This window comes from Rhinolophus ferrumequinum, chromosome X, assembly GCF_004115265.2.
Source record: "Rhinolophus ferrumequinum isolate MPI-CBG mRhiFer1 chromosome X, mRhiFer1_v1.p, whole genome shotgun sequence".
Classification (NCBI taxonomy): Eukaryota; Metazoa; Chordata; class Mammalia; order Chiroptera; family Rhinolophidae; genus Rhinolophus; species Rhinolophus ferrumequinum.
Window position 1 is genome coordinate 75325550 of NC_046284.1, and position 16754 is coordinate 75342303.

A 16754-nucleotide genomic window follows, 5' to 3' on the forward strand; every position below is an offset into this window, starting at 1 on the left:
TAAGTGAAATAAGTCAGACAGAGAAAGATAAGTACCATATGATCTCACTTATTTGCTGATTGTAAAGAAAAGAATAAGTGAATGAACTAATCAGAAACAGTTTGGGAGACAATGAGGAAAAACTGAGGGTTGCTAGATGGGCGGGGGGGGGGTGGGGGGTGCGGGGAGGGTGAGGGGATTGGAGGGCAGTCGGTGACCACAGGATGGCCACGGGGTTTGAAAATTAATCTGGGGAACGTAATTTGGTGGTTACCAGAGCGTAAGGGAGTTGGGGGGTGGGGGATGAGGGTGAGGGGGATCAAATGTACGGTGATGGAAGGGGAGCTGACTCTGGGTGGTGAACACACAGTGTGATTTATGGATGATGTGATACAGAATTGCACAACTGAAATCTATATAATTCTACTAACAATTGTCACCCCCAATAAATTAAAAATAAATTTAAAAAAAAAAAAAACTATCAATACATGGTCAATCTGTATTGATAGTGGTCCAGCTTCTTTCATCTATATCACCCCCCATTTTCCTCTCTGTGACAATTTTGAAGCAAATTCCAAACATCACATTTCATCTATAATATTTTTTTATATGTCTCTAAAAGAAAAGTACTCTTTTAAACCAAGCCACAATAGCATTACTATACAGAAAAAATTAACAGAAATCCTTTAATATCATCAAATATCCAGTCAATGTTTGCACTTTCCTGATTGTCTTATGATTTTTGAAAGTTTTTTCAAATAGGGATCCAAATAAAGCCTATAAATTGTGATTGATTCAAAAAAAAAAAAAAAGAAGAAGAAGAAAGAAATCTTACCATTTGCAACAACATGGATGGATCTAGAGAACATTATGTTAAGTGAAATAAGTCAGACAGAGAAAGATAAGTACCATATGATCTCACTTATTTGCGGATTCTAAAGAAAAGAATAAGTGAATGAACTAATCAGAAACAGTTTTGGAGACAATGAGGAAAAACAGGGTTGCTAGATGGGCGGGAGGGGTGGGGTGTGGGGGGGAGGGTGAGGGGATTGGAGGGCAGTCGGTGACCACAGGATGGCCACGGTTTTGAAAATTAATCTGGGGAACGTAATTTGGTGGTTACCAGAAGGTAAAGGGGTTGGGGGGTGGGGGATGAGGGTGAGGGGGATCAAATGTATGGTGATGGAAGGGGAGCTGACTCTGGGTGGTGAACGCACAGTGTGATTTATGGATGATGTGATACAGAATTGCACACCTGAAATCTATGTAATTTTACTAACAATTGTCACCCCAATGAATTAAAAAAAAAACCCACTTTTAGTCCAGTGGAGGCAATATATTGTTGTGAGGATTTGGGGAAACCAAGTTCAAACTAAGGCAATTATTTTCTAGGAAATAAGCACCAGAAAGAAAAAGCCTTTTTAGAATGTAGTTAGAGCCAGAAGTGTCATAAAGGAAAGAGAGGGGGGAAAAGGGGAAGAGAGAGAGAGAGAGAGAATTTATCTTGTCTAAGATCAAGTTTCACATAACGGCAGTTAGATTAGCATATACTGGTAGGATTATCTTTCTCCACCTACAAATAGTCTAACTACCCCCAAATCATAAAAATCAGAAAGAACTAAGCTGGACAGAGTATACTCCTTCCTGCTTCCCATCTCAGATCAGCTGTGTGATTTCCTTAGGATTTTGTTCCTGGAGCTAGGGATCAAAGCTCATTTATACACACAACAATCTGCAAGTCTCCAGTTTCTATTCTTCCTCCATTCCTCTGCTGTCCCCTCCCCCACTTGGCACCAGAGAAGCTAAACTTATGCGTGCTTTAAACAGTTTGAGGACTAATCCAAAAGAGGAAGAAGAATCTGTATACATTGGCTAGCGTATGTGCCCTGCCCTCTGACCTCTTAAAAATAGCAGCAACCCATCATTTCCAAGAAGCTTGCCTGAAGAGCAAGCACCCTGTGAATGGAGTGCACTTTCAGGACCCTCCAGAGTGTTCAGATTTACTGTGCAGCTCACTAACAACGGTTTGGCTCTCCAAGAAACAGGGAATTGGATTTACCGAAAACTTGGTGTTTGCTTCTGAGAGTGAATGTCAAAGGACCCTAAAGTGCCAGCCTTGAAGGTAGCAGGTAAGGAGATTCAATGCTAAGATGATTTTAGCAAATTCCCAGGAGTTTGGGTATCTGCCCTACCTGCTTTAATTTAGGCTGCTGGTATGAATTCGTTCTGCTTTATTTGTTGGCTAGTAAGTCTGTCAACAAGTATTGCTCAGTGCTTCTGCTAAGGGCTCAATGTGGCAAAATACAGAGGGGACATTCCCCCAAGCCTCCAGCACCTTTGTAATTAAGTTGGAATTGTAGGGCATATTTTAAAATCCTATTTTAAGGGCTTCATGTAGTTTCTCTAATCTGTAGTGGCAGTTTACTTCAATATGGAAAGAAAATATATAGTGACTGCTGAAGGTAAACCAGTGAAGAATAATCTGGTATTTTTACAAGGTAGTTTCACATTCATTATGCCACTTGAACCTGTCAATATCCTGCAATTTAGACAGGGTAAGTGTTAATATCCTTGTTTTGCAAATAAGGAAATAGACTCAAAGAGGTTAAGAAATTTTCTGGAAACATACCACACAACTAGAAATTGGAAAATTATGATTAGAGACTGCAAATAGAAAGCTCTCAGAACTATAAATAAATATAAAGGAATTGCATGATCTATTTAATAACTTAGACATATCTGACATAGATCAGGTTTACACAGAATCAACACTTTACACATTTTATTCAAAATATTTGGCGAGGAGCATTCTTCTATTTAGCAGCAAAGAAACTGTTTTCAAGGGTAAACAAATGGTTTGGTGGATTCCATCTCTAGCTAAAAAAAGAAAAATCCTTGAATCTTGAATTCAGTTGTTCTGCCTTCCCAGTGTTCTGATTGTCTTGAAACCTAGAGATAGGCCATGACACCATACATCTATCAGGTGATTATTCAAAAACAAAATGTAACTAAACCCGGACTTGGGACTGCGTTGTATGCCAAGCAGTCCCTGCAAATGAAATAAATCAGCCTGGGAGCCAGTGAAACCAAATAGAATGGTAGATTAAAGAAAGTTGGTAGATTGAATCTAGTCTGAATCCAGCATTTCAGTGTCTTCCTAACCCAGAGTCATCAATTTCATTTTTTACTACATTTTCCCTCCTACCCTTAATCAAACTTTTGATGTGTTTAGGAACTATTTATCTGGGCTAAACACAAATTTTTCCATGGTGCGGAAATTATAAATTTGCATTTGCTTTATCATTAGTTGATAATAAAGGATGAAAGGAACAACACCGATCCTTGAGGTATACATACCAGCCTTGTGAATTTAATGCCATGAAGGATAACTATAATAATCTCTCAAATAACATAGCTCTGCTTGGACTTCTACTTGGATCCATTTTGTTATTTCTTATGTTCTTGTTAAAATCTCTCAAATATGTTGTAATCCAGTTAAGCAAATGTGATTAAACTCAATATAGTATGTGAACAAAGCAAGGTAAGATATAGTTCCTGCCCTTGGGGAACTTACAGGTGTACCTGCAGGGTACACCAAGGAGCCTGATCTGGCTAGGATAAAGGGATTGAGTTGAGGAGTAACAGAAAATGAATTTGGATAGAAATTTAAGGCAAGATTATTAGACATTGAATTCCAGGCATTTTAATGGGAAATCTTATGAACAAACTTTGAATAAGCAAGGACATTGATGAAAAAAACATTTTAAGGAAATGAATCTGTCAGTTTCATAGTCCTGACTACATTTGGAAAAAACTGGAAAAAGGGAGACCACTTAAAGAGTAGAATAGAAGTTTAGGCTGTGAGCTAACAAGGTTAGTAACAAGAGACATGTAAATGGAATAATAAATAGAAGTTGGTGAGTGATTAGATACAGGCAGCATAGGAAAAGAATGTCAGAGACATCTCTAAAATTTTGAACCTATGAGGTTTGCGCAGTGATGCTAGTACTATTCATAGAAATAGGTAATATGGGGATACAAGTGGAAATGTAGGACATGATTAGTACTGTTTTTGACCTATTGAGTTTGAGGAGATGGCAAAAATTCCAAGAAGCAATGTCTGATGGGTGATTAGAAATAATGGCCCTGAATGTGAGTGTTGGATAAGAGGTGGAGGCTGAAGTTCAATATGGAGAGTGTAGTAGATAGCCAAGGCCATAAGAATGACTCAGCTTCAAGAAAGCAAATGTAAGAGATGACCAAGGACTGAAACTTGTGCAGTGCCTACATTTTCAGGCACGAGAAAGAAGAGGGTCTTAAGAAATAAGAGCCACAGAAATATACTTCTCCTCAAAAGATACCAAGAGTCTTGAGGGAAGTTATCAGGTTCTTTTAAAGCTTCACTGCCTAACAATAACCAGCACAGTGCCTCATACACACCATGAACACTCAATAAATATTAAGTTATTATAACATAAGCAAGGATAGAGATTTCTTACTTTGAGCAATCTTCTAGTTTGAACTCTGTCATAAACTCTGCAACCTAATAGTGGCTGCTCTAAACTACCTTGATGTATGGATTTCAAGGGAAAGGAAACTGGGCCTGGATAACTGGGAGGTCATCCTAGTTTTGCCTTTTAATCAGCTGTTTGTTCTTTAGCAAGTTACTGAACATCAGTATTTCTTGGTTTCCTCATGTATCAAATGTAGTAATGAGCTTATAAGAATATTTTGCAGATCTGTTAAAATAATAAATATAAATATGAAAGCAACTTGAAAATACAAACCACCATCCAAAGGGTTTTGTTTAAAGTCCATTCCAGGTAAATAAAATACACAACAAACTTGATTACATGTGGAAGAAGTAAGACCAGTTACTTTCTTCTCCCAATACTATACCTCTAGACCAGGGGCTTTAATCTAAGCATCAGTAATCTCATCCTCATTCTACTCCTAGGACCTGTCAGTAAGATCCAGTTTTCTGGTTACCACTAACTGTATAATTCCTGTGCAAGCCTCAATGTGAATTCTGGAAGGAATAAAATATTTAAGTAGTATTTAATAAATATTTCTGTGAAAACACTTTCTACCTTTTTTCATTAGCTATTAATTCCATTAAGTCCATTGTTCTAATGATTAAATGCTAAGTATCAAAACAATTTTTTACACCAAATTCTGAATGTAAAAAAATTTCCATTATTCTGTCCTAAAGCCACTTCTCCAATCGCAGATTTGGTTATAATGTAAATCATGCTCCCAAAACATATAAGTAGGTATAGTACATGTGTCTCTCCATAAAATACAAAGACCTAAGTCATTTTTATCTCTCACACCAATGTTATTTGGGTTTCAGGCTACAGAGATGTCTACATGGTAATGATTTAAAAGCCAGTGAGAAACAGCTTTTCCAGTTCTATCAGGCATGAGCAAACTCCAGGGAGACAGATTCACGCTGACTAATCCTACAAAAGCAATTCATGAGTCAGAATACCAATTTGTTGATTTGCATTGAGGAAATACAACTGTTAAGAAGTCTGGATAGACTCATAGCAGGTAGTGGCCCATCCTTTTCCTTACAGAAAAGGCAAGAGAGAAAGCCATTTAACTAGATTATAAATCCAAATACCTTAGGTCCATTAATTCATGTCACAATACTGGTGCTAAAACACTAGCAACTGACAATTACTTTTGCCCTCAATTGAGAATTCTTCATAGGTTTGTAGAGAAGACCACTGTTTAAATATAAGTTGTGCACCACAAAACTCTTCTATCTTGCTTCCTCATTCCATCCTATCCTACCATGATTCTTCTCTTCTTTGTGCCCCACAAGTTTGGCTTCTGGATTTAGGGGAGGAGTACATATGAGAGAAAAAAGAAAGAAAAATCTTTAAACGTTTGGGAGAAGCTAGAGAAGGGCCCTGGTAGAAATAGATAGGAGGAAAGAGACAAAACAGAAGAGTAGACATAGAGCCTTGAGCACTTAAACACAGAGTTAATTTTCCTTTTGATTAATAAAATGTCATTATCTTATTTAGAATGTTTATGGAATCAATACCTCCCTAACATTTGAGCTCCTACTGAAATGTAGCTGATAGAAAAGGAAAATGAGCTGAGATATAGAATGTGTCCCCTGGTAAATCCAGGCTTTCTTCTATTTTCCATCAATCCTTTTTCCCTAAAAAGGAAAAAAAAAATCCAGTTTGAAATCACATCTTGAGATGTCTAATATATGACTTGTTAAACTCTGGGTGGTGAACCCACAATGTGATATATAGATAATGTATTACAGAATTGTACACCCGAAACCTATGTAACTTTACTAACAATTGTCACCCCAATAAACTTTAATTTAAAAAAAAGATTAAAAAAATATTCCCTAGGTAACTTCATATCTCGTAAGTTTTCAGTCTCTTAGAACTCTTCAAAAAAGTCATCCTGCTATTCTAAAAAAAAAAAAAAAAAATCTCATCTATTTCATATGAACAGCCTTTGTTTTTATATATGTTGTCATGGATTCAACATTATACATGGAATTAAGCTAACAATTACAAAGCTCAAATATCTCTGACACATCTCTTGTACTTGTTCCAAAGTTCCTAGGAAGTTCAGGCCTCACAAGATATTAAAAGCTTCTTTTCATTCCAGATTGGTTACCCATTGTGTTTAACCTAAATTTGAATTCTTATTTAAGATGAAGGACTTCAATAGAAAGCAATCTCCCAGAGAATAACTATCTTGCTTCCAGGATCCAGGCATCTAAATACCAAGAAGTTAGAGGCTGAACTCAGAGTCAGCTGTGAGCATTGGCCTGAGAACTTAAAGGGATTCCGAGTTTCTGGTAATTAGAAACTTATACAGGTATCCCTGTGAAAATGTAGCCCCTCTAATTAGTGCTTCACAACAAGTTCAAATATAGGTAATCTGTCTGTAAAATGTTTCTACCACCCAGACCAAAAGTAGAGCTCTTCTCCCACTGTGCACCCCCACCCACATTCATGCACTACTCAGGATCCCTCTTGCCATTTTGTGACTTGCATTTCCCTTCAGGTGTGTTTTTATGAATTATTTTATTCTAATTACACAGGATAAACATCTGTGTCACAGTACTATGCAAGGGGCAGAATGTGCTATTGGCTCTGAATGCCACAGTCTAAGTTCCTTTTGGACTTGACAATATTCTGTGTTTGGAATTCAACTGTCTGACAACAGAGTGGCCCAATTTGATTAGTGTGCCATTCTCCTCTTAAGGACAAATAAGTTTCTGGAGAAGAAACATCTTAGAGCTGTCAGCAATGCAGTATCATCTCCCCCATAGTTTCTAATACCAGTGAGAATGCTGCTAAGCATATCTCTGAAAATACCAAGTAAAAAAGCTATTTATTGTGATAATAAGGCTACAGTGATGACAGGAGATCTTTCTACTCATTTCCCTGAGATTTTTTATTACCATAGAGGAAAGCCACTGGGATCATTAACACAAGCCTGGCTGTTTATAGATTAAAACCCCATGGAGGATGTGTAGCTTTGCTCCACTCGATCAACAACCAATCATTCAGTTAACATTTATTGCACATTTTTCCATGTGCCAAACATTGTGGTAGGTTAGGCTTTGGGTTCACAGAGCTTAAGGAAAAAAAAGAAGGCTAGATTTTTTTTTCTCTCCTGCCCTAGGGGAATTCACAATCTACCTAGGGGGACAAGATTCCTATACATTAAAAGATATAATATAAGGTCGTAGATGCTGACTGCCATATCATTGGTATAGACAATAAACATAATACAAGTTCAAAGAAGAGAGATATGAGGGTGGGGTATTCAAAGGTCAAAGTTGGTGTCAGGAAGTGGAACCTGAGCTCAGCCTAGTATGAGCAGGAAAGAGAACCATAAATATTTGCATTTGTATAGTGCTTTATAGTTTACAAAATACTCCTATTTGCTGATTTTTCAATTAATTCATGTATCCATTCAACAAACACCTGCTGTACCAAAAGATTAATAAAACATTTTATTAACAAGTTAACAGTTAGTTAGTTAACTTGGGGAGAATCCCTTCACAATGTAGACACATATGAAATCACATTGTACACTTTGAATATCTTATAATTTTGTATGTTGATTATACCTCAATAAAGTTGTAGGGGAAAAACATTGACCCTCACCTCCCTGAGTTCAGCTGTATAGGATGAACAGCACAGGTAACGTTTCTCGTTTGACAATAATTGGATATATGGAAGGGTCTCACTGAGCTGCCTAATGAAAACTAAGTTTCCTGCATCTTGCCACTGCTCAGCAGAAGTGGAGGAACTATCTGCCTTAGAAAGCTGAGCCCTGAGTTGCAACCTCCCCCACTTCCTCTTCTGCTTTGGCCCTGCCCTCATCACCCCACCCATGTTGGCAGTCCTCCAATACATGTAGACCATCCGGTAAAGTACTAACATTTACTGGAAAGGTAAAGGACGTCCTGGGGAGGCATTGAACTATTAAAATCATAAAACTATACCCAAATACTGATTTAATCTTTCAGTCTCTCCTTTTGGCTAAATTCAAAAATACCCATCATCAGTTTCACCCAGACCTTATAGTCAGACACATCCTTGGGTTGGGTGGTTGGAGTCTCATCAATCTCCGACCTGGGCCACATTTGAACTCTCCTTCAGCATCAGCAGAACACTTTTGCCTTTTTGTTTTAGTTTGTTTTAAGCTCTTTACCTTCTGTTTTTTCCTAAATGTGTGGATTCATCTACCCCACCTCCATTCCTTTCTTCACCAGTGATTTGTGAAGTGTCAATTCATGAGTGATGGTCCTCTATACGCTTTTTGATTTTTAAGTTTTCCTTTTAATAGACTCTACCCTCCTAGAGGTGTCCAAATTTCACTTCCACTTTACGCCATTATCTAGATTCTTGCACAACAGCCTCTGCATTTCCACATGAAAAAGATGCTCCTTCCTCCACCCCCTAGACCCCCACCCTTGGGAGTTAAATACTCTATTACTCAAAAGCACCTAATACTACACAGTTACTCTTCCAAAGTTGCTCAATTAGGAGAGGAAAAGAGCAAATCTGAATAAAGCAGACTCGTTGTCATTGAAGGGATCATCACCTAAATGGATATGACAGCCATGTAAGCAAAAAGAGTAACTACAGCACTGTAATAAGTAAGATAATAGAACCAAGAACAAGGAAGCATTTTAGAGAAACAAAGTAGAAAGAGAAAACTGAATTCTAATTGAACCATCAACCTGTGTTCAAGTGCTCTCCAAGGTTCTAACATCCTGAGAATATCCTGTACTTAGAATATCCTGCCTTACTAATTCTTCCTTCCATATCTAACCTTTCTACTAACCCTTTCCTCGTTGTGCCCTCTGGAATCCCCTTTCCATTATGAATAAGTTCCCTTACATCTTAAGCCTCTTCAAATAATTCTCCCACCACCTACTTGCCTTAAAAGAAACTTTGTCCTCCCCATCAAAAGTAAGCTGCTTATTTTTCTGCATCCCATGTATTCTAAGACCTAAAGAAAGAGTCTGTTTTATATCTTCTAGTTCCCGGTGACACTTCAAACCATTACTCTTCTGCCATTATGCAAAAAGCCATTTATCTATGCTACCCTCTAATCCTCCTTAGTAATGTCATCATCTATTGACCTCCTACTTCTTCCCTTATTCACTGAATATTTTGGCATTTGTCTTGCAATCTTCCTTTCTACCCCAAATCCTGCTATTACCTTGGTAACTTCATCTTCTATATGAACAACCAACCCAGGAAACTGACTTCAAATTTTTCTTGATCACCTTATCTGGAACAACATTCATTCACATTCTACCTTGGTTATTCATTCCATGGCCACACTTGGGGCTTTATTTATCATCACAGAGCTGAAATTTTAAACTCTTATGTACCTACCATACTCTAACCACAAGCTCCTATATCCTTTATTGCTACGACACCAGTTCTTAAATCTCAATGAATCTTTGTCCCTTGGCCCCTCCTTTTTCTCCCAATCTGTTAAACTTCTTCATGGTTTTACTTTTAACCATTATTTTGGTAGCATTCTCAACTTCCTTACCCCAGTGTCTTTCCATAACATTTGTTCTATGACCCCCAACCTTACACCAATTTAAGCATTTGTATTTTTTCTGTCTTGCACCCAGGCTGCTGAACACTATTGAAATAAATCACATAATAGTGCAGACTGGGGCCATTAAAAATCCACATTCTCCAACCTCAGTTAGGCCTTCGGTCTCGTCTTGGTCATATTTCTCTTCAATTTCCCAGAGCCGCCATTCAAAACTTCACCAGTTTTTAGAAGACCTGAACCCAAGTGTAGCCCTCTTTTTCTCAACAGACAACATTGTCTCATACTTAACTAATAAAATTAAGCCTCTCAGGTACGAACAACCATTATCTTTGCTTCTCCACTTCCTCTTTCCCTTACATGTCAATATTTTCTTTTCTCAATCTGCACCCTCTAGTAGCTCCTCATTCCCTAGAGAATAAAATCAAATTCTCTAAAATGGTATACAAGACCCATTGTTTTCTAGTTCCTGCGTTTCTTTCCGACATATTTTCTCACTTTTAAGCCCCGTAATCCAATCACATACAGATACATACATCCAAACACACTCACCTGTACACATACACCGTTCACATCTCTATCACACTGTTAGCTGTTCCCTAAACATGTCAGTCTATTTCACTCCTCCAAGACTTTGTTCATTCTACTTTCTAACTCCTGCCTAGAATGCTCTTCTCCACCTTCCATATCCTTCTATCTTTTATGAAGCCTTTACTAACATACACACACCATTTACTATTCCCATTTTCTGAGTTCCTTATGTATTTGTATTGATGCAGCTGTAATGGTACAGTGAATTAACTTGTTAATACATCTATGTCTCCGTCTAGTACAGTTTAAGCTTTTGTGGGCAGGGCTTGTGTCTTACTTTCCAAAGGATCTAGCATAGAATGGACACATAGCAAGTAGCTAATACATATCTTTTAATATAACTAGCATATCACAGTAGTACAGAGGATCAAGAAAGCTTTTATGGAGGAGATTTTAAAGATGGTTAGAATTATATCTGATAGCAATGAGGATAAAAGGCATTTCGGATGGCAAAATGGCCTGAGCAAAGGAAGAGACCAAGTAAGAGATAGAGCTGGTCATAAGGTCACATTTATATAATATACATATAGTAAACCATGGAAAGTGACTCTATAAGGTTAAGACAAAATATTATTGTGGTCTTCAATGATGCTTTGAGCTTAGCTTAATAGGTCACTGAAGCCCTTTGAAAGGGAAGTGATAAGATCACAACTGTGCTTTAAGATGAATAGTTCGGTATAAGCGATAAGGAAAGACTCAAGAGAAGAGAAACAAGAAAATTAAAAACAAAGTTGTAATTTCTAATATTCAGTAAACAGTACTCCCATATTATAACCAAAGAAAGATAAAAGAAAGGGATCAATCCTTGGCTTTTGTGCAGTCCTTTACATAACAGTTTGTTCAACTGCCATGATTCATACCAGTGTATGAGTTTGTCTCATGTCAGTGTTTAGTGATAGGTCTTGTAAAATCTGAAACTTAATAGTAGGGTATAATGAAAATAGCACTGGACTGTGAGTCAGGCATTCTGGCTCTGTCACTAATTCTGTGTGTTAGTTCCAGCAATCATTTTATCTTTCTAGGTCATAAAGGAAGTGGGGTTGGATTAGATGTTTTCTAAGTTCTCTTCTGGCTCTGACATTTAAAACTAGGTCATTCAATCCCAAACAGAGACTTCATAGCAACTTCTGGTAACTTCCTTTAATGAGGTAGCTCTGTTTAAGAATTGTTTTTGATGAAATATTGCCATTTGTGACAATATGGATGGATCTTGAGATTATCATGCTAAGTGAAATAAGTCAGACAAAAAAAGTCAAGAACCATATGACTTCACCCATGTGTGGGATATAAAACTGAAAGCAACAAAGGAACAAGGCAAACAAACAAACAAAAACTCATAGACACAAACAATAATTCCTTCCTTCCTTTTTTATTTCCTTCCTTCTTTTCTTCCTTCCTTCTTTGTTTCCTTCCTTCCTTCCTTCTTTCCTTCCTTCCTTCCTTCCTTCCTTTCTTTCTTTTTAGCTCTAATTGCAACAAAAACCATACTTTTTCTGACTAGTATTTAACGAACTTACTGAGCATTCACATTACATCTCCCAACTCATTTAATTTTCCAGTTATTCAGAATTGCAATCCCCACCCAACAGTTGGTAACATCTGCATAAAATAATAATTCTGTTTCCTTGCCTATTATCGAAGTTATTAAAAACAATGGAAAGCCAATACCAACCCTGTGAAATATGCTATATCAGTACCAGACCAACACAGATCAGTTACCATTCTCAAACATAAGCCTGTCACCAATTCAATGCCAGTCAGTAGGGTTTCCAGGAGGGAATTCTCGCCTTTTCTCAGGAATTTTTTTCGCTTTCCCCTTCCCGAATCCCGAGAAAAGTTGGTCAGGAAATCCGGAAAATCTGCTCCTTGAAGCCAGGTGGTTGGTAGTATCGGTTGTCACTTTGTGGAAACTATTCATCATGGAGAACAGAAAACACTTTATATCTCGGGATTTGGGAAGGGGAAAGCGGAAAAAAATTCCTGAGAACAGGCAGGAATTCCCACCTGGAAACCCTACCAGTCAGTAACATCTTTAAGGGCTTACTATGTCTCATGCCCGGGGCTAAGCTTGCTGAGAACACAAAGATGAACGAGACATGCTACCTGCCCTATGGAGCGTTAGGTGAAAAGAGTTAAGGCCAGTACATAAATAGAAATAATAGAGGCTTAGAAAATATTTTTTGAATAAATGAATATAATACTAGGTATAAATTAGTAAATTCCATAGTTATACCATATTTTTCTGCTTTATTATTGAGTATGTTATGAAGGCTAGAATTTAAATTTTTAAATTTTTAAATCAGACTCTTCCCTTTACAAAGACAATTTAATTTCTTCTCAATACTTCTTAGTACTTAATATAAACTGATCTTGTATCTTTACCAATATCTTTCTAGATATAGAAGTTAAACTTAGAGATTCAGTTTTCAGCCTTATCCTTATAAATTTTCAGTGTTAACTTCAGTAAGTTTAGATGAATATTTACTAATTTTAGGTAATTTAGACAAGACTCAGCAAACATTTCATTTTATTCTATTTATGACAAAATAAAAACCATTATTCATGTAATCAAAACCAGAAGAGGTTCGTTCAATTAAATTAAATTAATTTCATGTGCCATTTATTTACATAGTCATAGGTCACTTCCAATTCACTCCATTCACTAAGAATAGATACCTGGGGAGGTACTTGTCAAAGTGTCAAAAATGTATGTATTCCTGAGAAGAATGTAACTGTGTTACTGTTTTTTGTAAAGCTCAGGGAAATAAGGTGCAGTTTGCTCCTCCACACTAAAGGATACTCAATATCAGGCAAATGGATGGTCTTCTGTTTCTCCATTGGGTCCTTCTTTAATGGCATCATATGCCTTTTTAAAGAGCTTCTTTCAGCATTGCAAAACTCTGCCTTTCCCTGGAAACCTTCAGCTGCAATCCCAGCTTTTGCTATAATTTAGCCAGGAGATCTCACCTGGACTTAAAGCAAAGATTTCTGACAATCCCTTTCTGTTGGGGCATTTATATGCCAAATACACTATTTCAATTCCATGTTGCCAAAAAAAGTCTCAGATGAAATGAACATCCACCTGAAGCACCTTAACCAATGATCCTTACATTTCTATTTATAAGTCCACATTTCCACCGCTGCTACATTTTTGCAGATTTTTCTAGCTTGGCTTTGCACCATATTTCCTCCCTAGAAAAATCCCTTTTTTCATAGGTGGAATTCAAAGGTGGCTCTCAGGATTCTTATCTCCTTGTGTACCTGTCCTGTATAATCTCTTCCCCTTGAGTGCAGGTGGAGCCTGTGAATGTGAGGAGGTTTCATTTCTGTGTTAGGGTACTAATCTGTTGGTTTGCAGTTAACCAAACAGAATATTATTTTGGGCATGGCTACGGAGTCAGGTGAGCCCTTTAAAAGAAGGTCTAGAAGTCAGAAAGAAGTCAGAAAGATTTGAAGAGAAAGATCTCTCTCCTGATGGCCTGGGAAAAAGCAAACAGTCATGATGTGAGAGAATGAGGTCATGTGTTAAGTGCCTGAGGGTGGCTTATAGGAGCTAAAAGTGGTTCCTGGCCAACAGCCAGCAAGAAAATGGGACCTCAATCACACAGACACAAGGAATCAATTCTGCTAACAACCAGTGATCTTGGAAAAGGATCCCTAGCCTCAGATGCAGTCACAGTTCTGGCTGACTTTATTGCATCCCTGTGAGACACTAAACAGAGGACCCAGCTGACTTGTACCTGAACTCCTGACCCGTGGAAACTATGAGAAAATAAGTGGGTGTTATTTTAAGTTTGGGATAATTTGTTACACAAAAAATAGAAAATTAATATACCTTCTTTCATCCTTTGTCTCTTCTTATTGATGATGACTGTCTAAATGGATACCAAAAGAGTTTGATTAAAAATATCAATGCTTGTAGAATGGATATTATTATGTCTGGCTGGGGACACTTTCCCTACCTACTATTGTGTAACCAATACCTATGGATGAATTCCTAGTAGAGAATACAGTTAGGAATGTAAAGGTTTATGGAATTACAATAAAAGTTTGTAGGGGGATTGGTATATTTGAACAGACTTTATGTAAAGTGGTTGTATCTCTGTTACATGATTATGTTATGTGGATGAACACTGTATCTAGCTGGATAACAATCCCCCTACCTAGTTTTATAAAATAAGAAGCATGTAGATCTGCCCTCCTAGCTAAATGGGAACCAGGAAGATTGCCTGAGCCCACATGGTGTAGAATAGAAGCTGGCATGCTTGTAGACACACACACACACACACACACACACACACACACACACACACACAAACACTTCTATTTTAGTTATAAACTCAATATTTTATTGAAAATGTTTTCTCCAAGGTCACCACTGGCCTCCTAATTACCAAATCCAATTGCCATTTATATAAACTTCCTTCTCTTCGGTCTTTTGGAAAACTTTGAGATCAGTGACAACCACATTCTTTCCTAAAACTGCTCTTTTGACTTGTACAATACTACAGATTTTTTAATTTTGTTTTCTTCTTGTCTCTCTTTGGTACTCTTTTGCTGTATCCTTTCCTTTATCATCTTCATTTTACAGATAAGAAAATTGAGAATCAGCAAGTTTAAGTAATGCCCAAGGTCACACAGCTAGTAAGTGAAGAAACCATGATTCAAACTCACACTTGTCCTGACTCAAAAGCTATTGCGTTTTTGCCACTATATCCACATTGACATTCTCTCAGTAGAAAATTAAGCTGAGTTTTTCCTCCTCTCTTGAAGAAGGAGTAGTTTAATATAACCAACAATCTTTATTTATAAAACAAAGAAATTGCTGTAAATAAAAGATGGCATAGACTAGAACTAAAATTAATCTCCAAGTTAAATACAGGGATTATGGGCCCGTCGGGGAAAGCAGAGTTGTTTGACTTCATTCTTCATCAAGTTCTACCATTCCCATACAAGGCCATTCTTAAGTTCTTCTCTATCACCACTCAACGAGAGCTTGTTTCAGAATACCTCAGTCTATATGTATCTCTCAGATTGAAAATTTAAATGACTTGCAAGAATTATGAGAAAAGAAAGAGCACAGGCAATCACAAATCATTAGACAGACAGTCAATAAACAGGACAAAAAAAAACAAGCTCTATTTCCCTTTGCAACATATTACAGAAGCAATTTGACTTAAGATATAATATGTCTTCTTCAACTTGCATGGGTCTCATTCCCATATTAAAAATTTAAAATAAGGATTTTCTATTTGGACACTTTTTTCAAATCCTAAACTTTATTTTTGCTTTTTCTTTTAATTTTGAATGTGTAGGACATTTGCATTTTTCCAAAGTCAAAAGGTATTCTCAAAGAAGTCTTGCTCCCATTCCAACCCCCTTCACCCTGTTACTCCCTCCCCAACTCTTTTCATTAGTTTCTAGTTTATCCTAGTGTTTGAAATGGTGATATCACTGGTGAACTTTTAAAGCAGTGGAAACCAAAAACTTATAAGTTGTAGAGGTCATTGCAAATCCTAAACTTTAAAATAACTAAAGTTTACAATCTCACCAGAACTTTGGGTGTAAACAAGAGATTTTTCTGCCACTCCCTCAACACCACAACCCATATCTACCTTTCAAAACTGTACATTTTTTTACAACCATCAAACTGACCTTAAAATAAACCATGTTCCTTTTCCTCCAATTTTGAATTTTTCCCCTATCTTCCTATATTTTAGGAAACAAAGTAGGATCACTGTGAATTTTCACTTATCCCCTTGCTTCTTGTAGAAAGTATATTTCTCCCCTATGTGGAGTGTTTTGGTTCCTTGCACCCTTAATAACGCACATAAGTGAGTCCTTTTTCCCAAGTAAAAATATCTCTAGTTTGTTTTACTCCAACAAAGTGCAATCAGTAATGTGAACTCCCCAAATTTAGACTAATGCAGCTATTCTTATTTGTATATTTCTGGAACTTTTCTCACAACCACATGGGAACCGACTTCCAAATTAAGGTTATCCCCTAAGATCAGATTAGTGTCCAAACGTTAGAAGCAAACAAACTCCCACCTCCAGCCCTGCTGATCAAAGTTGGCCCTGGCATCTCCCCTGATTAGAATTGTTAG

At 37.2% G+C, this 16754-nt stretch overlaps 1 protein-coding gene across 1 annotated transcript in view; it reads left to right on the forward strand.

Moving 5' to 3' along the window:
- The first annotated feature begins 1779 nt into the window (after positions 1-1779).
- CYSLTR1 (cysteinyl leukotriene receptor 1) overlaps positions 1780-16754 on the forward strand; it is a 33821-nt gene continuing 18846 nt past the window's right edge. The window contains exon 1 of the mRNA XM_033107656.1: positions 1780-2108. The gene's annotated coding sequence lies outside the window, so the exon portion shown is untranslated. The remainder of the gene's footprint in view (positions 2109-16754) is intronic.